Source organism: Dasypus novemcinctus, chromosome 1 (genome assembly GCF_030445035.2).
Source record: "Dasypus novemcinctus isolate mDasNov1 chromosome 1, mDasNov1.1.hap2, whole genome shotgun sequence".
NCBI classification, from domain to species: domain Eukaryota; kingdom Metazoa; phylum Chordata; class Mammalia; order Cingulata; family Dasypodidae; genus Dasypus; species Dasypus novemcinctus.
In genome coordinates this window covers 183242458-183269706 of record NC_080673.1, presented here as the reverse complement: position 1 = coordinate 183269706, position 27249 = coordinate 183242458, and the positions used below count along the sequence as shown (strand labels likewise).

The window sequence follows — 27249 nt, the reverse complement described above, 5'->3', positions numbered from 1 at the left end:
ATTCACACAGAACCCCCACATTCTAGGTAAGCGTTTAGCATGAACTTCATACATTCCGTGTAAGCTTTTAACACCTTTGGTTTGCATTTTCCCTGAATATTTAGAGTTTATAGAGTTTACATTGTTTAATTGTTCTTCGGGGACTGGCGTTGTTGCCATGGTTACCAAGGGCAGGGCTGCAGCTCTCACCGTTGGACACACGCAGCTTAGGTTATCTACGAAGAGATCAACAGCTCCCACCCATCGCCTGCATCAGGGTGAGACCCAAGAATGTCTCAGGGAGCTGGGGGTGCAGGATTTTAGGGTGAGTCAGAAGTGTTCAGAAACCAGCAAGCAAAGCTGGTTAATTAAAGGGTGATTTAAAATTTTGAGCCCAAGAGTCCATGGAATAGAATCAATGAAACATTAGAGAACCTGTAAAGTCTGCCTGATTTCAGCAAGCAGAAAAGCAGATAGAATTTTGTTAGCACCCATATGCCAGCATCCAGGTTTGCCTAATGTTAGAGGCTTGCAATAACGGACACGCTGTCGCTCAGTTTCCCCTGGTATACATTGGGAAAAAGGCAAACCCCCTGCTACACGCCTAAGGGGACAGCACTTCCCCACAGGTTGAATAAAGAAACCACATAGAGACAGGAATAAAGGGAAATGGAAACCTTCCCTACCTGCATATCAGAGGGAGATGAAATCCCTACAGATCGAAGAAACATCTGCTCCTGTCGCATTCCAAGAAACCATGACTCCCTAACCCACTATCTTCTAGTCACTATCAGGGAAAATTTTCACCTCTAGAGCTTCCTGTTGGCCCCTGCACCTCAACTGGACCCTCAACCCCCTCCCACCAACTATCATTTCCCCATCTAGGAAAGTGCTGTATAAATTCAAGTGCCCCCTTCCAGGAGTGGGCTGAAGTCTCTCTTCAGACCCCCCACCAAGTCTGCTCTTCAGACCCCCTCTGTTGGGAGAGCTTCCCAATAAATTCTTTCTCTATCATATCAGTCTCCGTGTCCCAGTAAGCGCTTTTTCTCCAACACCTAAGTGTAACATTTTGACACATTTTCTTCAGATTTTTAAAAAAGAAAATGTTATAGATACATTTGAAGTGCACTATTTACCCTTCCCCAATTCTTTTCCTTTCCTCCCTCCCTCTGAATTTGGCTATTATTCCTTGGCATGTTTTATATTATTACTACACATATTAAGTCTAGACATAATCACATTAACTGTATATAAAGTTTCTATATAATATGTTAACATAAAATTTATATTATTAGTATATAAAATATGTGTAAATATAAATTATAAACTGCTATAGCATCCTACACACTTCATTATGTTTTGGAGATTTGCCTGTGTTGATACATGGAGCTAATATAGTTCACAATTTATTTCTGTATTCTTCTGCTGATGAGCATTTAGGCTGTTGCAAATTTTTCTGTGATTTACAAACAGTACTTCAATTAACATTTTTAGTGAGCCATTTTGAAGATACCCATGGCTTTCCATTGACTCTGAACAGGATTCTATTTCCACAGGTTTCCTTCCCAGTGAGACTCTCGTTCCAGGGTCACGTGGGAGCCCTCGGGTGGTTCCTGGGCGGGGCCTCGCCGCCATGTTGTCTGCCCGCCATGTCGTCCGCAGGGTCTTCAGCTGTGACTCAAGTCTTCCCTTTCCCTATACTCATCTGCCTCATTAGTAGCCTCTCCTTACAAATGGGGAAACTGAGGTTTGCTGGTTGGTGGAGCCAAGATTCAAACCCACCTCTGTCCACCCCACAGCCCACCCTCTTCCCAGTAGACCCCTCTCTAGTCCAAATGTTTCATTTTTTACAGAGAAGGAGATCCTGGTCTAGTGAGGCAAGGCTGGGTCTTGTTCCGCCGGGAGGAAGTAGCCGAGCTAGGATGGGCGGGGCTTCCAGCCGGAAGCTGGCGCGGCTCTCACTGGCCCTGTGACGTCTGCTCAAGAGCGTCTCCCTCAGTGTCACTCCAAGTTTCCCGAATTAGCCTCGCCTCCTGGTCCCCCTAATGTGGCCTTTGAGAGAGGGGGATTTTAGCTAATAATGGCTGCCCCCATGTGCCAGGCAGTGAACTAAGTGCTGTATACATGTTGTCTCACTGCATCCTAAATATCATTATTTCCACTTTACAGATGACAAAACTGAGGCTCAGGGAGTCCCATCCTCCCTCCCGTGTTCCCACACCCATCCACACCCCTCGTCCTCATCCCCAGTTCTCACTGCCGTCCACCAGGAGAGAGGCCTGGGTGCAATTTGCAAAATTATCCTCTTCTTTTAGTGTTTCTGCTCAAGACTCTGCTGAGCTGAGAGGCCAAATGCCATTCCTTTTTGTCTTTCTTTAAAATGGAATCTATATTAAAAACAAACATTGTATTGTAGAATCATTTTAGATATAGAGAGAAACTGTGAAGCTAGTACAGATTTCTCATGTCCCCCATACCGAGTTTCCCTGTTGTTAACATCTTATGTTTGTCCGGTTACACTTGTCACAATTAATGAACCAATATCGATACGGTGCTGTTCACTGAAGTCTACACTTTATTTGAATTTCCTTAGTTTTCATCTACTGTCCTTTTTCTGTTCCAGGATCCCATTCAGGCCACCACACTGCATTTTATCATTATGTCTCCTTAGGCTCTTCCTTGTGACATTTTCTCAGCCTTTTCTTGGTTTTGATGGCTGGCAGGTTTGAGGAGTACTTGTCAGATATGTCGTAGCAGGTTCCTCAGTTGCATCTGTCTGGTGTTTTTCTTATGATGAGACAGGGGTGATGGGTTTTGGGGAAGAAGACCACGGAGTCCCTCCTATCAAGGGTGTGTGTTATCAACCTGACTTATCACTGATGGTATTGGCCTTGACCGTCTCGCTGAGGTCGTGCTTGTCGGGTTTCTGTTCTATAAAGTTACTCTTTCCCCCCATTTCCATACTGTAGTTTGGGGAAGGAAACCTCCGTATGCAGTCCACACTTAAGGGTAGGGAGTTATGCGCCACCTGCTTAGGGAAGGATTAGCTACACAAATTACTTGGTATTCTTCTGCATGGGAGAGTTGTCTATTTCCTCCCGTTATTTGTTTATTCAATAATTTATATCGGTACAGTTTCATGGATATTTATTTTCACTTAGGGTTATAATCCAATACATTGCTATTAATTTTTGTTGCTTAAGTGATTCCAGCTTTGGCCATTGAGAGCTCTTTCACTTGGCTCTGTCTCTTGGACATGCCCCCATTTTTTGGTTTGAGTACTACTTTACTTAGTGGCACTTCACGATACTCCAGGCTCAGCTTGTATATTCCCTGCCCCAGCCCTAGAATCAGCCCCTTCTCCAAGGAGCCCTTGTTCCTTTTATTGAAGAATGGTATTTGAAACTAGCATGACGTTGCTATTGGAGTGTCACTGCCAGGAAAAAATTGTTTTTAGCAATATTAATGAAAATCTTGTGAAAAGAGAAAAATGGCCCTTCATCCCTATGTTAGCACAACTACTGTTTATATGTTTGCTTTTCATTTTCTAGGCTTGGCTCCAGGAGGCACATATTTTTGCCTACTTGCAAATATCATTTTTTTTTAATTGTATGAGGATGTTTATTGCAGCGTTGTTGGTAGTGACTGAAAACTAGAAACAGAATAAATTTACTAAAAATAGGGGATGATTGACTAAATCATAGTACACCTACATAATGAGATATTTAAGTAGATATTAAAAAGAACTAGAGGGAAGCAGATGTGGCTCAATTGATTGGGCTCCCATCTACCATAAGGGAGGCGCTGGGTTTCTGTCCCAGGGCCTCCTTGTGAAGGCAAGCAGGCCTGTGCCCGCGGAGAGCGGATGGTCCACGCCCCGTGGAGAGCTGGCGCATTTGCAACAAAGGGATACAAGCAGACACAGAAGAATGTGTAGCAAATGGACACAGAGAGCAGAGAGCAAGCAAGTAGAAGGTGGGGGGGAGTAAATAAACAAAATAGATACTTAAAAACAAAAAAACAAAAACTAGAGGGAAGAGGATATGGCCCAAGTGATAAGGCCTCCGCCTACCACCTGGGAGGACCTGGGTTTGATCCCTGGGGCCTCCTGGTGAAAAGAAGAGAAAGCATGCCTGTGTGGTGAGCCGGTGCCTGTGTGGCAAGCTGAGTACCCGTGCGGTGAGCCAAGAGCCCATATGGTGAACCAAGTGCCCGTGTGGCGAGCCGAGTGTCCGCATGGCAAGCTAAGTGCCTGTATGGTGAGCCGAGTGTCCACAGGAGTGCTGGCATGGTGAGCCAGTGCCTGCATGGCAAGCCGAGTGCCCGCACAGTGAGCCGGTGCCTGCACAAGCGAGTCATGCAGCAAGATGATGATGCAACAAAAGAGAGGTAAAGGGGAGAGTCAAGGTGAAGTGCAGCGGAGACCAAGAACTGAGGTGGCACAATTGACAGTGAAACTCTCTCCATATCAGAGGTCCCGAGGATTGAATCTTGGTGAATCCTAGAGGAGAAAGACGAGAAGAGAAGACAAAAAGAGAAATAGAAGAAGGGGAGAGAAATAAATAAAAATAAATCTTTGAAAAAAAAAAGAGAAATAGATACAGAAGATCACACAGCTAATGGACACAGAAAGCAAAAACAGTGGGGTGGGGAGGGGTAAGGGAGGAGAGGGGGTAGATGAAAAAAAGGAACTGGAGAATTTACACCATGAATCGTGACTGAGTGAGAAAAAGGATATCTAGAAGAGGTATATAATCCTGTTTTTTATAAAACACACCTCCACATACCCACATACTTTTATATATGAATAAAGAAAACTGTCCCTCAATATTCTTTCTATGCCTATAGAATGGAAGGGATTATTTCCAATCACACATCCAATAAGGGGCTAGTATTCAAATATATAAAGAACTCTTAGCAAGGCAACAACACAGACAAATAACACAACTTAAATGGGGAACAGACTTGAGCAGACATTTCTCCAAAGAGGCTCTACCAATGGCCAACAAACACATGGAAAGACTCAACATCACCAGTCATTAGGGAAATGCAAATCAAAACCACAAGATACTACTTCACACCCACTAGTATGGAGTTAATTAAAACAACAACAACAACAGAAATTAAGTGTTAAAAAGATGTGGAGAAACTGGAACCCTCCTTCACTGCTGGTGGGGATGTAAAAGGGACACGGCTGCTGTGGAAAACAATTAGGCAGTTCCTCGAAGCAAATACCATTTTAGCAGGTAAGGTAGAAAGTCTTGGATGGAGAGTTTCAGCCCCATCTCCAGGCCTTGATCAATATAATGGAGTTCAGTGAGGGACCCTAGGAAAAGAAACCAGAGGATCAATACAGCGATTCTGTCCAGTGACCCCAGAATAACCAGCAAGCAAGCCTCCTGCAACCTGGTCCTCGACCTCCCTGGAGCTGGATAAACTGAAGTCTCAGGTCCTTCCTGGTCTAACCCTGAGACTGAGCAGGAGCTCTGGCCTCTGCCTTGGGCAAGGAGCAGTTGGCCTGTTTCCACTCCCCTCCCAGGGCCTGGGCTAGTGAACATGTGGACAGAAGCCCTTTTGGGCTTCTAACAAACTTCCAACAACTCTGGATTTAAACCTCTTCCTGTGCCCTTCCAGCTCCTTGATCTTTAACAGGGTATGGGGGAGGGAAGTGGGGTTCACCAGTGCCTTCTCAGGACCAGGCGCTGTGCTTACCTCAGCACTTTGCATACATTATTTTACCTAATCCAAGTAATATAGCCTGTGCATAAATTCAAAATTATCTAGTTCTGTATCCAAGGGTGCCTACTCTCTAGAAATCCAATTAAGTAGTAGAGGCCCTATAGGCTTTGACTGAATGTGTATTCAAGGTTGTATCCAGATGGAATGTGGGCGATATGTTCATTCAAGCTTACCTAGAATGTGGGGGATATGCCAATTCAAGACCGATCTGGTACTTAGTCAAACACTTAACTAACAAAGGAAAGTCGTTTTCTTTCATGAAAGCACCATTTGACTCCCCACCCTATATAAAAGGAACTCAAAAATCTTACTCGGGGCTTGGGTTTTGAACAGAAGGCTTCCGAGTCCCACCAGCTGTAAATAAATCTTTTTCCTTCCCAAAATGATTCCTGAGTCCTGGCCTTTCTATATGCAAATAATTGACCCTCTCTCGACTTCTACGACACAAGCAATTCTAGAGAGTGATGACCCTTGGTAGACCCTTGGTATAGCTGAGGAGAGCCTCTGACTCTGCATACATCTTCCTCTCCTCCCGCTTCTCCTCTCTGCACCCCCTCGCAGGCTGGGTTCCCTGGGAAACCAACTCTGAGATGGAGATTAGCATGTGAGAGGTTTATTAGGGAGTGCTCTTGGGGTCAATAGATGTGAAAGGAAAGACAGTCAAGGATCCTTTCTCTTCCAGATTCCATGGACTTCCAGTTTCTGCTCTTCCCGACGCTTTCTTTTCTACTGAGGCAGGTTAGTACAGGGAAAGGGAAGACTTGGGTCTCAGCTGAGGCCAGGCAACATGGCCGCCAGGCAACATGGCCGCCAGGCAACATGGCCGCCAGGTGACAGACTGTGAGACTCCACCTGGAAACTTCCTGAGGGATTCTGCGAGACCCTGGCCATGAGAATCCCATTTGGAATGAGAGTCTTGTTTGGGGTCAAGGATACTCTCAAAAGCCCTCACCATTGGCCCCCTGGGAACTGACAGGTGGGGCTGCCAATCAGAACAGCAAAGAGCTGGCCCCACCCACGTTATGAAGCTGTGGAGGAAAGACTTTAAAAGCCCTGACTTGGGGCCCCATGTACATATCTCATTCTGCAGCTCGCCCCCCGTCTGTGCCTCGGACAGTGTACTTTTCTCGTTTTCTTGTTTCTTTACAAACTCTTTACTCCCTTGCCTACCCTATGGCGTGTCCTTTAATTCTTTCATGCGACATAAGCCAAGAACCTAGAAGCCCAGAACCCAGAGTCTTCCACTAACATGAATTCCATTTGACTTTTAAAGTCCAGTAATCTGGATTAAAGCCCAACATGATTCAGTTAGGCACAATTTACCTAAAAAGAACATCTTCAAAAGATCCTATACCTGTAAGTGTGAATTAAGATTAAGAAAACGTTTTTGAGGGGTGGCGGACTTGGCCCAGTGGCTAGGGCGTCCGTCTACCACATGGGAGGTCCACGGTTCAAACCCGGGGCCTCCTTGACCCGTGTGGAGCTGGCCCATGCACAGTGCTGATGCGCGCAAGGAGTGCCCTGCCACGCAGGCGTGTCCCCCGAGTAGGGGAGCCCCACTCGCAAGAAGTGTGCCCCGTTAGGAGAGCCGCCCAGCGCGAAAGAAAGTGCAGCCTGCCCAGGAATGGCGCCGCACACACGGAGAGCTGATGCAACAAGATGGCACAACAAAAAGAAACACAGATTCTCATGCCGCTGACAACAGAAGCAGACAAAGAAAATGCAGCAAATAGACACAGAGAGCAGACAACCAGGGTGAGTGGGGGTGGGGGGGGGAAGGGGAGAGAAATAAATAAATCTTTAAAAAAAGAAAAGGTTCTATAGAGAAGAAAAAAAAAAAAAAGAAAATGGTTTTGTTTGTTTTTTTTTTCCCCTGGGGTATATAATTCGGCCTACCACAGTGCTTCCTACAGTTGGATGTTAAATCTGAATTCTCAGATACTACTGTGCCTTTGTGAAAGGGTTGTTGTGAGAATAAGAGCGAGTACAGGTCAGTGGTGGAGAGGCCACCAGCACTTCCAGCCCCCTGGGATGAATTAGGAAGAGACAAGGCCTCCCTTTGGGTGTTCGTGGCACTGCCCCAGGGCCCCGGCAAGCAGAGCTCTCCCTTGGTGATCACCCTTGTGCAGTGCACAACCTATACAACAGCATGCCGCGGCCCTGCTATACTGTTCATCCAGTGTTCTCGAACTATCATGGTGAAGAGCCATCGGATCCTGGATTAGGCAGATCTAGGCTCAGGTCCTGGTCTATCCCATCCTCTCTGTGGCACATCCAGAGAGTCACTTAAACTCTTCATGTGTCTGTGTGTTCAAGGATGATAAAAACAGTCTCTACTTGGGGAGCCATCGTGAGAATTAAATTGAGAAAATTCATGTTAAATGTACAAAACCGTGTCGGGCACATAATAGGTGCTCATTAAATGCTATCATGCTGCCCTCGTTGCTCTAAACATTGGTGGTTGTTCTTTTTTGCAGTTACTGTTACCTCCCACCTTTCTTTCGGGGCAGGACTCGGGTTTCCCACAGTGGGAAGGGCATTGTTATTTCAGGTGCGTGTTCAGAGATGAATTCATTCATCCAAGAGCCTCCTGCTGGAACAACCAAGGGACAGCTTTTCAGCTCCCAGAATCAGGGCCTCAGGACCATTGCTTTCTTCCATCTGGCTCCCTCTTCTAAATTGCTCTCCAACAGCCTGCCTCCTTCCCTTTCTCCCTCTTTCCTCCCTCCCTCTTCCCACCCTCCTCTTTTCCCTCTCTCCCTCTATTTGTACTCCCCCCACTCCTTCCTTCCCCTTCCCCTCCCTTCTTTTTCCCTCCCCCACCCCCTCCTTTTTCCTTCCTTCCCCTTCCTCTAAACAGCCACCTAGCCCCCGGTTCTGGGTGCTGCAGTTGAAGGTGAACCCTGCAGCTCCTGGGAGCACCGAGCACGCAGGACCTGCCAGCCTGGGATCCCCTGGGTTGGTGACCCGTCTCCAGAAGCCCCGCTGCCTTCACCAAGAGGCCTCTGTCCAAGGGGAGAAACCACTGCAGGCTGGGGCTCAGGGAGCTTTGCTCTGCAGTAAGGAAATAACCCCGTGGCCTCTTAATCGCCTAAGGCCTCCCCAAGCCGCAGCCCAGCCTTGGCTCCAGGCGCAGGAGGCTTGGGAACCGGAAGAGGAGGCGCGGCTTTAAGCGGAGCGCCCGGGACCCCACCCAGGTCAGTGCCTCCTCCCCAGGGTAAGCGCAGTGGAGAGAACCACGGTTTCTCCTTCACAGGGTGGTTGTGATGATTAAATGGATTAACAGAAATGGGTGGACTAGAATAAACCATATCACTTTAATAATTTATGTAAGTAAACCGAGATCGACAAATAAATAAAAAGTTTAAAAGTGAATGAAATTAAAGGGGTTAAAGTAAATCGCCCCGAGAGGGCAGTGGGGAGCAAGGGCAGGGACCTGGGAGGACGCGGGGACGGGAGCTGCGAGGAGGCAGCCGCTGGACGGAAGGGCTGGTTTGGGGTCAGTTTGGAATGAACGTGCGGGTCAAAGAGAGGGCTTGACTTCTTGGCACACACAGGTTTAGAAAGATCCAGCCATGTGGGCTCGCTAGAAAGGAAGACGGGGCTTTCTCCTTTATGCAGGCAGCAGGCTTGGAGAGGCCGGGAAGGCGGGAAGGCGGGGAGAGAAGGCAGCGCTGCCTCTGGTGGCCGGTGGTGAGAACGGCCTGGCGGGGAAGGGCTTGAGGGTGCAGCCGGCAGCGGAGAGGGGTCCAGGGCGTGCCCCTCCTCCTGTGAGCCCCTGCCTACTCCCAGGGCTGCCTTGACAGTCGACCCTTCTGCCCTCTCCTCTCTGCTCCTCAAGATGTTTTAGCAAACACCCTGTACTGGGGTGTTATCAACGTTAATCCAATTAATTCTCACAACTCGGTTAAGTAGGAGTCCCTAGTTAGCTCCCTTTTGCAGATGAAGAAATGAAGGCACAGAGAAGTTAAGAAACTTGCCCAAGGACACACAGCCACTAAGTCGAGAATCTGTGATGCCAGGTGAGGCAGTGTCTGGCTGGCTTCTGACCTCTTTACCTCTGCTTTCTCCAGGTCTCCTATTATGTTCTGGACCCATCATAACACCTGCCCCATCACCCTCGTCACCCCTAGAGTTGTGGTTGCCAGCGCCCTCTCCTATCTCACCTCCTGCACTCGCTTGTGCAGCACGCTGCAAGGTAGGGAGGGCAGGCACTCTTCTTTTTTTTTTTTTACAAATCAATTTTATTGATACATATTAATAAAGCATACAGTTCATCCAAAGTGCACAATCAATGGTATTTGGTATAATCACATAATTGTGCATTCATCACTTGGATCATTATTAGAGCATTTTCATTATTTCAACAATAATAATAATAATAAACAAAAAAAACAGGCAAGAAAATTCTTCACCTCTCTGTCTCTCTCCTTTTCCCTTGCTGTACATAGCTGCTGTTTCTGGCTATTCTTGTACAATTATTTATTTATTAAGCGGTTTCACTGAGATATATATTCACATGTCATATGATCTATCTAACGTATAATCAATGGCTTTTATTTTAATCACAATATTGTGCATTCATCACCACAAAAAATTTCAGAACAGTTTCATTACTCCAAAAAGAAAAACTTGATACCCCTCAGTATGCCTTCCCTAGCCCTGCATAGCCACTAATCAAATTTCATCTTTATAAATTGATTTATATTTACATGTTATATAAATGGAATCATGCAATATATTACACAATATATTTAGTTCATAGCAGCACAATCATACACTATTTGTCCTTTTGTATCTGCTTACTTCACTCAACATAATGTCCTCCAGATTCATCCATGTTGTCATATATTTTACAACCTCATTTTCTCGTACAGCTGCATAATATTCCATCTTGTGAATACACCGCAGATTGTTTATCCATTCACTGGTTGATGGACACCTGGGTTGTTTCCAATTTTTCACAATCGTGAATAATGCCTCTGTGAACACTGGTGTGCAGTTGTCTGTTCGTGTCACTGCTCTCATTTCTTTTGGGTATATACCCAATAGTGATACTGCAAGGTCACATGGCAAATCTATATTTAACTTTTTTAGGACTGCCAAACAGTCCTCCACAGTGGCTGTACCATTCTACCTTCACACCAATAGTAAGTGTTCCTATCTCTCCACATCCTCTCCGACACCTGTAATTCTCTCTCTTTTTAAAAAGATTTATTTATTTATTTCTCCCTACCCGCTTATTGTTTGCACTTGTTGTATCTGTTTTTTTCCTTGTTTCTTTTTTTTTTTTAATTTACTTTTTATTTATTTTTCCTTGTTTTTTTAGGAGGTACCAGGAACTGAACTTGGGACCTCCGATGGGTGACAGTAGCATGTAATCTCTTGAGCCACCTCCCTTCCCTGATTAGTTGTGTCAATCATGTTTTTTTCTTCTTGCATCTCTTGTTGCGTCAGCTTGCCGCACCTGCCCATCGTGTCAGCTCACTGTCTTGCTCGTCTTCTTTAGGAGGCACCAGGAACCTCTGTTCCCTGCGTTGTTGTGCCTCTCATTATGTTCTTCCTCTTATATCTCTTCTATCATCTTGTTGTATCACTTTGCCACACCTGTCTGTCTTGCCAGCTCACTGTCTTCTTTAGGAGGCACCAGGAACTAAACCAGGGACCTCCCATGTGGTAGGTGGGAGTTCAATTGCCTGAGCCACGTCTGCTTGCCCTCTGTCTTTTTAATGGTCACCATTCTGATATAAGTGAAATGATATCTCATTGTAGTTTTGATTTGCATTTCCCTAATCATTAGTGATATTGAACATTTTTTCATGTGATTTTTTTTTTTTTTTTGCCTTTTGTACTTCTTCGGACAAACGTCTATTCAAGTCTTTTGCCCATTTTTTAATTGCGTTGTTTGTCTTTTTATTGTTGAGTTGTAACAGCTCTCTATTTATCATGGATATTAAACACTTACTGGACGTGTGATTTCCAAATATTTTCTCCCATTGAGTCAGCTGCCTTTTCACCCTTTTGACAAAGTCCTGTGAGGTGCAATTGTGTTTAATTTTGAGACAGTTTCATTTATCTATGTTTTCTTTTGTTCCTCATGTGCTGGGTTTAAGGACCAAGAAACTACCACCTGCCACAAGGTCTTTAAAATGTTTCCTTATATTTTCTTCTCATAGTTTTATGGTCCTGGCTTTTATATTTAAGGCTTTGATCCATTTTGAGTTGATTCTTGTATAGGGAGTGAGATAGGGTTCCTCTTTCATTCTTTTGGTTATCGATATCCAGTTCTCCCAGCACCATTTGCTGAAGAGACAATTTAGTCCCATTAACATGGACTTGGTAGGTTTGTCAAAAACCAGTTGACCATAGAGGTGTGGGTTTATTTCTGGACTCTCAATAATATTCCACTGATTGACGTGTCTATTCTTATGCCAGTATCATGCTGTTTTGACCACTTGTTTTGACCACTTAGTTTTGTTTCAAGGTCAGGCAGTGAAATTCCTCCCATATCGCTTTTCTTTTTTAGAATGCTTTTGGCTATTTGGGTGCACATTCTCTTCCAAATGAATTTGGTAATTGCCTTTTTTAATTCTGTGAAGTAGGCTGTTGGAATTTTGACTGGTATTGTCCCTAATCTATAAATCAGTTTGGGTAAGATGGACATCTTCACCATATTTAGTCTTCCAGTCCATGAACACAGAAAAATCATTCAATTTGTTTAAGTCTTCATTGATTTATTTTAGCATTATTTTGTAGTTTTCTGCATATAAATCCTATACTTCTTTGGTTAAATTGATTCTTAGGTATTTGAGTCTTTTTTTTTTTTTTTTAAAGATTTATTTATTTATTTATTTCTCTTCCCTTCCCCCCCACCCCACCCTGGTTGTCTGTTCTCTGTGTCCATTTGCTGCATCTTCTTCGTCCGCTTCTGTTGTTGTCAGCAGCACGGGAATCTGTGTTTCTTTTTGTGGCATCATCTTGTTGTGTCAACTCTCCATGTGTGCAGCGCCATTCCTGGGCAGGCTGCACTTTCTTTTGCACTGGGTGGCTCTCCTTACAGGGCGCACTCCTTGTGCGTGGGGCTTCCCTACGTGGGGGACACCCCTGCATGGCAGGGCACTCCTTGCGCGCATCAGCACTACGCATGGGCCAGCTGCACACGGGTCAAGGAGGCCCAGGGTTTGAACCGCAGACCTCCCATGTGGTAGATGGACACCCTAACCACTGGGCCAAGTCTGCCGCTGGTATTTGAGTCATTTTGTTGCTCTTGTAAATGCAAAATTTCCCCTGAGTTCCTTCTCAGATTATGCAATACTAGTCTACAAAAACATTACTGATTTTTTTTGTGTTGATCTTGTATCCTGCCACTTTGCTGAACTCATTTATTAGCTCAAGTACCTTTGTTTAAGACATTTCAGAATTTTCTAAATATAGGATCAAGTCATCCACAAACAATGAGTGTTTTACTTTCTCTTTTCCTATTTGGATGCTTCCAATTTTTTTTTTTCTTGTCTCATTGCTCTAGCTAGAACTTCTAGTACAATGTTGAATAATAATGGTGACAGTGGGCATCCTTGTCTTGTTCTGGATCTTAGAGGAAAAACTTTCAAACTTTGCCCATTGAGTACAATGTTAAGTGTGGATTTTTCATATATGCCTTTTATCAGATTGAGGAATTTTTTTTCTACTCCAATTATTTGAAGTGTTTTTTTTTTTTTTTATCAAAAAAGGATGCTGGATTTTGTCACATGCCTTTTCTATATCAATTGAGATGATCATGTGGTTTTTTCCTTCAATTTGTTAATGTGGTATGTTATGTTGATTGATTTTGTTATATTGACTAGCCTTGCATACCAGGAATAAATCCTACTTGGTCATGATTTTTAAGTCTTCTGATATGCTGTTGGATTCAATTTGCAAGTATTCTAATGAGAATTTTTGTGTCTATGTTCATTAGAGACATTGGTCTGTAATTTTCTTTTCTTGTAATGTCTTTATCTGACTTTGGTATTAGGGTGGTGTTGGCTTCTTAAAACTTGTTGGGTAATTTTCCCTCCTCTTCAAAATTTTGGAAGAGTTTAATCAGGATTGGTGTTAATTCTTTTTGAAATGCCTGGTTGGTATTCCCCTGTGAAGCCATCTGGTCCTGGACTTTCCTTGCTGGGAGATTTTTGATGTTAGATTCAATCTCTTTAAATGTGATTGGTTTGTTAAGTTTTTGTATTTCTTGTAGTGTCAGTGTAGGTTGGTTGTACATTTCTAGAAATTTGTCCATTTCATCTAGGTTGTCTGGTTTGTTGACATACAGTTTCTCATAATATCCTCTTATGATCCTTTTTATTTCTGTGGGGTCAATTGTAACTTCTGCCCTTTCACTTCTGATTGTATTTATTTGCATCTTCTCCCTTTTTTTTCTTTGTTGGTCTAGCTAGGGATTTGTCAAATTGATTGATCTTCTCAAAGAACTAGGTTTTGGTTTTGTTGATTTTTCTCTACTTTTTTTTTGTGGTTTTTTGTTCTCCATTTCTTTTATTCTGCTCTAATCTTTATTATTTCTTTCCTTCTGCTTGCTTTGGTATCGATTTGCTGTGCTTTTTCTACTTTCTCTAGTTGTTCAGTTGAATCTTTAAGTTTGACTCTTTCTTTTTTTTAATGTACATGTTTAGGACTATAAATTTTCCTCTTAAGACTGCCTTTGCTGTATCCTATAAGTTATGATAAGTTGTGTTCTTGTTTTCATTTGTCTCAATGTATGTATTAATTTAACTTGCAATATCTTCTTAGACCCAGTGATTATTTAGGAGTATGTTGTTTAGCTTCCACAAATTTGCAAATTTACCTTTTTCCTGTCTATTATTGATTTCCAGTTTCAATCCATTATGATCTGAGAAGGTGCTCTGTATAATTTCAATCTTTTTATATTTATTGATAGCTGCATTGTGCCCTAACATGTGGTATCTGGAGAAAGATCCATGAGCACTTGAGAAGAATGTGTAACCCACTGAGTTTGGATGCAGTGTTCTCTATATGTCTGTTAGGTCTAACTCGTTTATCACATTGTTCAAGTTCTCTGTTTCCCTGTTGATCTTCTATCTAGTTGTTCTATCTAATGATGTGAGTGATGTGTTGAAATTTCCAACGATGATTGTAGAGATGTCTATTTCTCCCTTCATTTTTTTCAGAGTTTGTCTTATGTATTTTGGGGTACCCTGGTTAGGTGTATAGATATTTATGACTGTTATAGCTTCCTGAGGGATTATCCCTTTTATTAATATATAATGGTTTTCTGTATCTCTTAAAAGTTTTTTGCATTTAAAGTCTGTTTTGTCCAATATTAGTAGAGCTACCCCTGATCTTTTTTGTTAACTGTTTACATAGAGTATCTTTTCCAAACCTTTCACTTTCAGCTGGTTTGTATCCATGGGTCTAAGGTGAGTCTCTTGTAAGCAGCATATGAATGGCTTTTTTTTTTTTTTGACATTTCCTTCCCCCAAGTGGTTCCCTCATCTTTTTGCTCATCATTTTTTCTCACTATCTGCTCATTGTCTGCTTGTTGTCTGTTTTATTTTTCTTTAGGAGGCACTGGAATTTGAATGCAGAACCTCACATGTGAGAGGCAGGTGCACAATTGTTGAGCCACATCTGCTCCCTGCTTGTTTATTTTTGCTCATTGTCAGCTCCTTGTTTGCTTGTTGTCTACTTGTTTTTGCTTATTGTCTGCCCATTGTTTTTGCTCAATGTCTGCTTGTTGTTGTTTGTCTTCTTTAGGAGGCACTGGGAGTGAACCCAGGACCTTCCAGATAGGAGGCAGATGCTCAGTAATCCACTCCTGGTTCATGTTTTTTATCTATTCTGACAGTCTATATCTTTTGATTGGGGAGTTTAATCCATTCACATTCAATGATATTACTGTAAATGCATTATTTACTTCCACCATTTTGTTCTTTGGTTTTCATATGTCATATCATATTTTTTTTCTGTCTTTTTACTCTTTTGGTTATCCTTTATGCTCTTCTTTTTTCTATACTCTCCTCCAAGACTCTCTCTCCTGACTTTTTCTTTTAGGCTCCAAGGCTTCCTTTAATATTTCCTGCAAATATAGATTCTTTTTTACGAATATAGTTTCTATTTGTTCGTGAATATTTTATACTCACCTACATATTTGAAGGACAATTTTGTTGGATAAAGAATTCTCAGCGAGTAATTTTTCTCTTTCAGTATCCTAATTATATCATACCACTGTCTTCTCGCTGCCATGGTTTCTGAAGAGAAATCCACACTAAGTCTTACTAGGTATCCCTGTACATGATGGTTTGCTTCTCCCTTGATGCTCTCAGAATTTTCTCTTGCTCTTCGACATTTGAAATTCTGAGCAGTATATGTCTTGGAGTAAATGTATTCAGATTTATTCTGGTTGGCATATGGTGTGCTTCTTGGACATGTAAGTTCATTTCTTTTGTGAGAGTAGGAAAATTTCCAGCTGTTACTTCCTCAAATACTCTTTCTGATCCTTTTCCCTTCCCTTCTCTTCTCCTTCAGGAACTCCCATGACACAGATGTTCTTGTGTTTCATATTGTCATTCAATCCCTAAGCTCTTGCTCAATTTTTTCCATTCTTTTCTCTCCTCAATTTCAGCTGTTCTATATTCAGTATGTATTATTCTTTCTTCTATCATTTTCAGTCTGCTGTTGTCTGCCTGTAATGTGCTTTTGATCTCACCTATTGTGTCTTTCATTCCCATAAGCTCTGTTACTTTTCTGCTTAGGATTTCAAATTCTTCTTTGTGCTTGCTCAATGTCTTCTTGAAGTCATTTATTCCTTTGGCCATATCATTAATTTGATTTTGGAAATTTGTGCACATTTCATTGATTAGTTCTCTCAAATCCTGCATGTCTTCTGGGGCTTTGATACATTCCTTTTCTTGGGCCATTACTTCCATATTCTTAGTGTGGCTCATAAGTTTTTGCTGATGTCTAGGCATCTGATTAGGATGGTAGTTTACTCAGGTGCTCAATTTCTTTCTCTTTTGTAGGGATTTAGTGGCAGGAGGCTGTGTGTTACTGCTGCTCTTTGATTCTTGGTTCAACCTGGATCATTAGGACTGTCCCTATTAAGTTGCTCAAAACTGGGCTTTGGACCCAGTAATGGGTTGCAGACCCACTTCTTAGGGCCTTGTGGAGGGAGGCTATAAAGGCTAAGAGAGCCTCTTATTTAATTTTCTCACATGCACTTCCTTGATGTGCCAGCAGATGGCACCCACTGGAAGTCCTCTCAGTTCAATGCCTGGTAGGAGTGTGTTTACTGCAACACAGACCAGATCAATGTGATAGAGGTTCCTGCCTGGAGGCTAAGAGACTTGTAATTCAAATTTTCTCAGTTCTCTAGCGTTCTCTGGCATCCCCCTTCCTTTTCTAAGGTAGGAAATAATTCCACTCCCCTCTGCATCCTCAACAATCAGTCCTGGTTAGTAGAGAAGGAGATTGGGAGGGTCAGATCTCGGATCTCTTTAGTCCCTTCCTGGCTCCCAAGACAAACAATGGCATGGCCCCAACTGGCCTGGAAAGACTCGTGGGACAAAGCAGGCCAAATTTTGGGGTCAAATGCCTAGTCAGTCTTAGACAGTGTCCCTCTCTCTCCCCTTAACTGGGGTGACAGATCCCTGGAGGCCCCTTTGTCTATAGCTGGCTCAGATGCCTGAGAATTCTAATGTGTCTTTAGTGTGGAGGAGGCTGCCGGCTGTAGCAGCCGCTGGTTTCAACTCACAGTTTTGCCATCACGATTCCCCTCCTTTGTCTGTCTCTTCTGGGCAGTGTCCAGCCTTTGGCTGGTGTCCTAAACCCTAGAAGATCTTTTCCCAGGCCATTTCAGCCTGTCCTCTAGCTATCTTAGAGTCCTGTGTCTTTCTAGGCTGCCATCTTCCCAGAAGTTGACCCTCTTATCGTCTCCCTTTTTTCCAGAGGGGGAGACATGGGTTCAGAGAAGGACAGTGACTCACCTTGTGCTGCACAGCTGGTAAGCGACAGGGCTGGCGTTGAAGGCAGGCTGCCCTTGCTCCACTCTTCAGTGTCCTAAGGCCTCTCTGGTGGTCTCCCCCCTCAGCTGGTCACCCCCCTCAGCTCAGCTCTGACTTCCTTATCGAAGTCTGCTCTCTGAATCCATTCTCTCTGCCATCTCCATACCTCCACAGCACTTGTGCCTTAGGGTCCCTTTCTACCTTCTGAATGGTTTCCACTAGCCCATCGCTCTGGCCCTTTGGCTCCTTCACCGTCCCAAAATGTCTCTTCCTGTGCTGTGCTCTCCTTCATGACATTCTCCACAACCTGTGTTGACATTTCTGTCTCCCTCTACCCTCCTGCCCATCCCCCCACAGGACTCCCGTATATTTTGGGGAAGGGGCCAGTTCCTTTCAGAAAATAATCTTTGCCCATCCTTTTCTCAGACTTTTCAGTATAAAAGTGGCTAGGAAGTATCTGTTTAAATGCAGACTCCTGGACCAGGGCTCCAGGTAGTGAGTTACTTGGTCTGGGGCCCAGGAATGTGCATTTTAAACAATTGCCTGATGTGAATCTGGTGTGGATCTGGGCATGGTGCTGGGCCTCTAGGTGGGGGTGCTTGGGGCGCCACAATTAGAGGCCTGCATGGTTGCAGCTGTGGTGGGAGGGGGCCGCACGGCCACAGGTGGGCTTGGACTTGGCTTCTGCCACTGTGTGGACAATCTGTTCACCAGTAGAAGTTATAATTTTTAAAAAGATTTATTTATTTATTTATTTATCTCCCCTCTCCCCAGCCCCCACCCTGGTTGTCTGTTCTCTGTGTCTATTTGCTGCGTGTTCTTTGTCTGCTTCTGTTGTTGTCAGTGGCACGGGAATCTGTGTTTCTTTTTGTTGCATCATCTTGTTGTGTCAGCTCTCCGTGTGTGCGGCGCCATTCCTGGGCAGGCTGCACTTTCTTTCGCACTGGGCAGTTCTCCTTATGGGGAGCACTTCTTGCACGTGGGGCTCCCCTATGCGGGGGCACCCCTGTGTGGCAGGGCACTCCTTGCACACGTCAGCACTGCACATGGGCCAGCTCCACATGGGTCAAGGAGGCCCGGGGTTTGAACTGTGTGCGGACCTCCCACGTGGTAGATGGACGCCCTAACCACCTGGCCAAGTCCGCCACCAGAAGTTATCATTTTTGGTGCAGCTGGATATGTATATAAGAATCTTTTCTCTCTCATAAATGGGGATTCCTTTTTTTCTTAACAGCATTAAGGCTCAGCTCTTATACATATATAGAAAAAGACCTGAGTAACTACCTACAGTCATAAATTACTTCTCCTGACAAAGCACTGTCCCATCCTAGGTGGATAATGGAAGGACCTGATGTTGCAGGTGCCAAGTATGTGGGGTGAAGGGTGAAGAAAACATAGAGACAGTGAGAGGGTGTTGGTTCTTAAATGTTCCTAGGGGGTGATTCAAAATCCTGTGGGTACTTTATTCTCATTAACCTCTCAAGGCACTGGAGGGTGCTGGAAAAATAGGTAGAGCTTTGTTTGGCTCTCAGCTTCATTCATATCTAAAATTTCCATGACTCTGGACAAATTACTTTAACTTCCTGGGTTTCAGGTTTAACTGAGTTTCTCATAAGTGGGAACAAAAAATAAAATGTAATCTACTGGGTTGCCATAAAGATTAAAGTAAACAATGTGGTATGGTAAAAGAGGAAGTTACTTAGTAAGCACCTAGAATAATTTATTTTCCTTCCTTCCCTTTTTTTGGAGGTACCCCGTTCCTTTTTTGTTGTTGTTGTTGGTACCGGGGCTGGGGATTGAACTCGGGACCTTGTATGTGGGAAGATAGTGCTCAATCACTGAGCTGCACTGGTTCCCCTCTCCCTTTCTTCTTCCCTCTCTCTCCCTCTCCTTTCCTTCCAGGAGAAAATGTGAGCCATCAGGCTGACGATCTTGAGACACCTCACCCAGTGGATGACCATTTTCTCCCTGGAGAGAAAAATCCTGCTGTGCAGATGACAACAGGCACGGGCACCAGCCCCAGCTGAGTACATCATAGCGCACTAGGGGTGGCAGCTAACACGCGTGCCAGGCTCAGCTCCGAGAGCTTTCCATGTAATAACACATGTGATGCTCACAAAACCTCTATGAGCTCATGCTATTGGGTTCCGTTTTACAGATGAGGAAACTGAGGCAGCCTTTCATCCTCCTCCTCTTCCAGTGATTGGGTACCTGCTGTGTGTTGGCTTTTAGTATTTGAGGGTGGTAAATGGGAGACCATGGAGGGGGAGCATGGTGCCGAGGTAGAGTTAGACCCAGTGGCCAGCCCTGGCCCAAGTGCTCTGGGCCATCAAATGGGTTTTCAACTCAAGCTAGTGGTTTTGACGTTTGCAAGGCAGAGTCAGCAGTTGTTGAATTTCCAGTTCATTATTGTTGAGAAATATTCATGTTGTTAATCAGAAAGTGATCGAACACTGAATGGACTTAGGAGGGGACTCAGAGGAACAGGAACACGGCCAAGTGGCCTTTCATCCTCTCTCTTTGTGCTTTGCCAAGGTTCCTCAGGGTCATTGGTTGGGAAAGAGCAGATACTTGTCCCACCTGCTTGCTTTAGAATACCATTGCTCTTCCGGGAACCCTGTTGATATAAAACCAGCTCCACTGATATAAAAATTCATACCCTGCAATCTTCAAAATGCAGGACTGTGCGATGGGTGGAGGTATCAGTCTTGAACTATCAATAGACAAGGCCCTGGAGAGCATGGACTCAGCCCTTCCTGCTCCCTTTTGTCAGGGGATTTGGTTGCTATGGTGGTGGGATATTGGGGACGAGATTGAAAATATATTACAATATGAAGACTTTTGAAATCTTTGTGGCAGTGTGACAGCTTCTCTCTCATCTCCGAGTGCACTGTAGGCTAGGGCGTGCTTGACTCTGCCCACGGGGTAGACACCAGATGGGTGGTAACAACCTGAAGTGTATTTGACCCAAGTGGCTTCTGCATTCAAGTGGCTCCAGGACCCTCAAGGGGCCTCCGTGACTGAAACACTGGAGTGGGTCCTCGCAGCTGGGTGGGCTGCCCTGGAGTTCCCTTTCTAGGCTTGTTCTAGTTTCCAAGGCTGCTCAGAGCAAATACCGTGAAATGGTTCGTGTTTAACGATGGGGCTTTATTTGCTCATGGCTTTGAGGCTGGGAAAATGTCCAAATCAAGGCTTCATCAAAGCGGTACTTTCTCTCTGGGACCGGCTATGGCCAATCCTCAGCTCCTCAGCCACATGGCACGGCACATGGTGGCACCTGCTGGGCTCTCCCTTCTCTTCTGGGTCTTGCTGACTTCAGCTTCTTGCTCCTGTGGCTTTCTCTCTCTCAGTCTGAATCCATACCCTTTGAAAGGACTCCAGTAATAGGATTTAGATGCCTCCTGATTGAGGTGGGTCACACCTTAACTGAAGTCGCCTCTCAAAAGGTCCCATTTACAATGGGTGTACACCCACAGGGATGGATTAGCTTTGAGAACATGTTTTTCTGGGGTACATGTAGCTTCAGACCACCACAGGTCTGCTGCATTTTTCTGATGTCTCTCTCTCTCACTCCTCATCCCTCCTTGCTCCTCCCTCGGTCTTATTTTTGGGTTTTTGTTTCCACCTGGATCTGTTTGGAAGCTAAGCCTTTTTGCCTTGACCAAAAAGATTACTGGGAGGTTTTTTCACCTGGGGATTGCCCATCCTCTCCCCTCCCCCATCTCGCCCTTCTGGCTACGCATGGGAAGCCTAAGTGGGGACAGCGGGTGGGCAGCCTAACTGGCCGCTGGTCAGCAAAGCAGCTGCAGGTGGAGTCCCAAGGGCTGTTTGGACCATTTCCACCTCAAAGCCCATTCCTCCTGGTAAACTGCTGGCAGGGAGCGGTTCTGAGGATGGAGAAACCAGCCCAGCGCAGGCCCATCCCGCTTGTCTGGCGCTGCCTTTGACTTGCTTCCTGGTTCGGCTCTATAGTTGAGAAAGGAAACACTGGTTAAAAAAATGGATAGGGCATCCACGTACCACATGGGAAGTCTGCAGTTCAAACCCTGGGCCTCCTTGACCCGTGTGGAGCTGGCCCATGCGCAGTACTGATGTGTGCAAGGAGTGCCTGCCCCGCAGGGGTGTCCCCCGCATAGGGGAGCCCCACGTGCAAGAAGTGCGCCCCGTAAGGAGAGCTGCCCAGCACGAAAGAAAGTGCAGCCTGCCCAGGAATGGCACCGCCCACACGGAGAACTGACACAACAAGATGACACAACAAAAAGAAACACAGATTCCCATGCCGCTGACAACAACAGAAGCAGACAAAGAAGACGCAGCAAATTGACACAGAGAACAAACAGACAACTGGGGTGGGGGGGGAAGGAGAGAGAAATAAATAAATCTTTAAAAAAAACACATTGAGTGCCTACTGTGTGCTAGGCACTGCAATTTTGGTGGAGGATTCAACAGTGAACAAGGCAAAGAAGGTCCTGGGCTTCATAGAGTTTACCTTTACGTGGGGGAAACAGACAAGAAAACAAATCAACAAGGTAAGTTGAGCCTGTCAAAGGCACAGAGTGAAGAGCGAATGACCAGGGGAGGTCAGTAAGTTTGAGACGGGGGGAGACCTGCAGGGTGAGAAGGAAGCAGTCATGAGAGGAACTGGGGGCGCAGCAGGCCTTGGGAAGTAGGGGGGATTTGATCTGGCAGAGAAGGGTTGACGTGCCGTCCACTTAAAAGCACAAGGCAGGAGCTCAGGAGAGAAGATGCAGCCTCTGTGGCACAGGGAACAGTGAGCTGTCTGGTCAGCCCGGTGGCCAGCCTGGGAGGGAGACTGAGTCAAGGAAGTTGGGCAAGTCCTGGGTCGTTTCAGCTAGTGTTTATTAAGCTTACTAGAGACCAGGTACCAAAATTACTGAAACCTCTTCTCTATTAGTTATATATTAGACTTAAAATGTAATTATAGGTATTGTAGATAAAGAAACAGTATGTAGGTAGTGGAGGTGGCTCAAGCAATTAGGTGCCTCCCTCCCATATGGGAGGTCTGGGTTCGGTTCCTGGTGCCTCCTAAAAAAAAAAAAAAAAAAGAAACAGTATAATTAATATATGCTGTTATTGTTCCCATTTTATAGACAAAGGAACCGAGGCATAGAGAGGTCAGGAGACTTGCTTAGAATTACACAGATGAAAAGTTACAGGGCTGGAATTTGAATCCTGGGCATCTGCCCATCCTCATTTCCTTCAAGACTGCTCAAATGCCCACTCCAGACTGTCCCTGACCATTCTGTATAAGATAGAGTCCATCTTGCCCCAACAACACACTCCCCATCTCTGTTAACCTGTGTTTGTTTTTCTTCTTGACTCTTATTATGATTTGACTTGTCATAGGTAATTTTTTTGTCTTTATTTATTTTTTTAATGTTGCATTCAAAAAATACGAGTTCCCCGTATACCTCCCACCCCCTTCAAACCACTCCTCCCATAACAACCACCTCCTCCATCATCATGGAACATTCATTGCGCTTGGTGAATACATCTCTGAGCACTGCTGCATCACATGTCAATGGTCCACATTATAATTTACACTCTCCCCCAGTCCACCCAGTGGGCCATGGGAGAACATACAATGTCCAGGAACTGTCCCTGCAGTACCACCCAGGACAACTCCAAGTCCTGAAAATGTCTCTTCTTCCCACTCCCTACCTTCAGCAGCTACCATGGCCACTTTCTCCAAATCAATTTCTTCCATTACTAATCACAGTAGTTCATGAATAGAATATCAGTAAGTCCACTCTAATCGATACTCTATTCCTCCATCCTGTGGACCTTGGATTGGTTGTGTCCACTGTACATCTATATCAAGAGGGGGCTTAGATTCCACATGGATGATGGATGTAATTCTCCTGCTTTCAGTTGTAGGCACTCTTGGCTCCCTGGTGTGGTGGTTGACCTTCTTCACCTCCATGTTAGCTAAGTGGGGTAAGTCCAATAAACCAGACTGTAGGAGTTGCTAGTCTTTTGAGGCTCAGGGCCTGGCTATCACATGGACAGTCCAGAGATTCAGGTCCCTTGGGTATACACTAAACCCAGCACCAACCACAGATCTGGTAAAAGTAACAGGAGAGGCTTGTGAACAAAGATCACATATGAGTCCAGCTCCATCACACAGAAACACAAACTCCAAAGTAGGGTCAACTGACATGGCACTGAACTCCATCTGCCATGACCATAGATAATGTGTGGGACTCTGTAGCCCTCAGAAGAACTGGGGTTGTATCTACTTTATCTGTCTCTGGGTCTCTGCTGAGGTGTGCATAAGGACAACCCCTCTGATAACCTCCCAGCTCTTTTTTGGAGACTCATAGCCATATAAACTCATTTGTCCTTTCCATTTCCCCCTTTTATTCAGGTCAAAAAGCATTTTTAACTCCTGGTATTATATGTAAACTGAGATACTCTGCTGGTCTGAGTTGACCCTTTTATTCAAGGTCATTTTCTAGTTACATCATCAGCTGGTACTTGGTAGTAATCCCTTGGTATCAGGAAGGCTCATCCCCAGGAGTCATGTCCCATGCTGGGGGGAAGGCAATGCATTTACATGCTGAGTTTGGCTTCGAGACTGGCCACATTTGAGCAACACGGAGGCTCTCAGGAGGTAACTCATAGGCACCCTACAGCTCTAGGCCTTGTTCTTATTTCAGGCGCACAGGCTCATAGGAATAGTCATTAGTATCAAGGGCTCATTGTTGGGCCATCCTTCTTTTTTGGTCTTTGCCATTGCATTTGGGGGATTGTTGCTGTTCCATTAGGGAATGTGATAGAGCACCTCTGGCTAGGAACTCAGCACTCCCTCAGTAGTCATTTTTAACTGTAATCACTATGAAAATATCCAAACATTTTTATGTACCCTGGATATATGCCCTGGAGAACTCCCTGCCAACCATGTGTCCCCTGTCAGTAATATCCCATACCAGTATTCCTCCCTTGCCATTGTGGAACCTTTTTGTGATCCAAAACTTCTTCAAAAGTGAAGCCCAATATATTGCCAGGTTTCATTAATAGTAAAATGGAATACAGTGATGAGTTTAAAGGTTAGATATAGAATACATATTAATTTAGAAAAATTAAGGTAAAAATAAATTGGGGTATCAAAAAATTTAAAAATGCAAAAGCTTTGTTTTTGATGTTTTGCCTTCCATCACTGCGATAAGTGTTGCCCTGTATGCAAATTGGCAAGACAATTTCTTCCATCTTTTCCTCAGTGTCTACATCCTTTCTTTTTCTTTTTTCTTTTTTTCCTAATTAGTGAGCTTGTCTTCACAAAAGTTTTAGATCACAGTAATTCATATATACAATATACGGTACTCCCACATATCCAATATAAAACCCTTTTCCCTTCCACAGCAATGATCTTTTTACATGTTCATACTATATTTACTGAAACTGATGTACAGATATTGAGACAATAGCTTTCAAACAAGGTAACACTTGGGTTTACATGATGGTTTATATTTTAGACTATACAATTTTCTAAATTTTTAGTTATCTTATGTTTTACATTATGATTTACATATTAGCCTATAGTCCCCTATACATTTTTGGTGTAATTTAACATGTCCTATATGCATCCTTGCATAATCTTGTGGAACACTCCCATTGCCCCACTGTTACACTGATTCCACCTATTCAATACCTCTTTCCCCTCCCCTCAGGGCCCACAGTGACAGTCAATCTTCATTGCTTGAAGGGCCATGTTCAGAGATACTTGCAACAACGCTGAGGGCTTGACATGCTCGACTGCCCTAATGCATTGGGAGCCACCATTTCTCTCTCGAGATACAATTCCCTCTATTTGAGAACATCAGTCCTCCCCAGGATGTGGTATACCTTCACTCTCATTGTTTGGGTCTCCATCCAATGATATAACCCATTATTGCAAAATGAGCACTCATACTCCGTAGAAGCCTGTCCTGTGTCAGAGTCTCTACTTTAAGCATCTTAAACAGGTAACCTTCCTTATTATATTTTTGAAAAGGTTTTCTCAGCATTATATTCTCAACCCAATACCTGACAATCTCCTATGTTTGTATGTTCCCCCACCCTCCCCCCAATTTCTTGGGCAATATTACCCATCCTCCCATCCCTAGCCCCCCTCAAGCCTGCAAAGCCCCACCCAAAGGTATCCCTATGCCCCCATCTTATCTCTTCCTTGTACGAATACTTACCTCCAGCTTATCATAGATTTCACTTCTGTAGGTGTCAGCTTGCATTCTTCCTCTACCCCCAAATTCCTTTAAACCTATCATCCGGTCTCTAGCTCTCTGAGGCAGCTTGGTTTACTTATTTCATATCATTGAAGTCATGTCATATGTAATTAATTTATTGTCTATCTCTTGAAGATTAGCTTCATCAGTGCAGGGAGCTTGACTTTTTGTTTACTGAGGTTTTGTGTACCAGGTACATGGTAGGTGCTCAATAAATGCTTGTTGAATGAATAAACCAAACATATATTGGTTCTGTTAGTTTCCATTTTACAAATGAGGAAATTGAGGTACTCTTTTATCACCATCATAGTCATCATCCCTGGCCATCTGGGGATACCTGCTATGTTTTGGTTTTTAGTTTTTGAAGGTGGTAGTGCCAAAAACTGAACTTTTTTTTTTTTTTTTTTAGGTATTGGGGCTGAGGATTGAACTGGGACCTCGTATGTGAGAAGCTGGCACTCAACCCCTGAGCTACATCAGCTCCCCTGAGCTGGTTTTTCGTGTTTTTTTTTTTGGTCTTTAGGAGGCACTGAGAACTGAACCCGGGACCTCCCATGTGGGAAGCAGGTTCCCAACCACTTGAGCCACATCAGCTCCCTGAATATTTTAATATAAAAATGAAATCCAGTCCCTGCCTCCAGCCTCCTGAGAGGGCGGGGAGATGGACAAGCAAGCAGATGTGTTTGGTGCCAGGAGAGTGGAAAGTCCAGGCAAGGAACACCCCATTTGGCCTCAGTGGGGGCAGGAAGGCTTCCTGGAGAAGGGGACAGCCCCTGAGCTTAGCTGTGAGGAATGAGTTGGCTATGTCCAGGTGAAGAAGAGAAGGAAGGGTCTTCCAGGCAGAGGGAGCGGCACATGCTAAGCCTGGGAGGCCTGAGAGGGCGTTAGCCCCGAGGAGAGCCCAGTCAGTCAGCGTGAGGGGAGGAAGGACGGGGCTTGAGTCCTGAGAGGAGCCCGGGCAGATCTCAAGGGGCCTCGTTCGCCAGCCAGAGGAGCGCTGAAGCGACGGAGAGCTGTTGGAGGACGTGCCCTGGTTCATATTACTTTCCAGCTTGGTGGGGCCCAGGACCCATTCGAGATGGTTAGAACTGTCATAAATACAAACCTGACAGGGAAAGGGAAGGAGACGGACAATTCCTGAGCATCTCCCCTTTGGCACCTGGAAGTAGGTTAGCAGTGAAATGTCATCCCCACATCTGCCACAGTTGGCAAGCACTGTTAGGTTGCCGTGTTAGCAGTGAGGACACTGATGCCCAGCAGGGGTTGGTAGGGAC

The 27249-nt window shown here is 44.6% G+C and overlaps 1 long non-coding RNA gene across 2 annotated transcripts; it reads left to right on the top strand.

The window, feature by feature from the left end:
* Window positions 1-8309: 8309 nt before the first annotated feature.
* Window positions 8310-26602, top strand: LOC131279144 (uncharacterized). 2 transcript variants are annotated; one of them, XR_009186484.1, is made up of 3 exons: window positions 8310-8915; window positions 9792-9916; window positions 26385-26602. It is a non-coding gene; the product is annotated as an uncharacterized lncRNA (long non-coding RNA). The 2 variants fall into 2 exon arrangements; XR_011649543.1 differs by lacking the exon at window positions 8310-8915 and adding an exon at window positions 8940-9047.
* The last annotated feature ends 647 nt before the right edge of the window (window positions 26603-27249 follow it).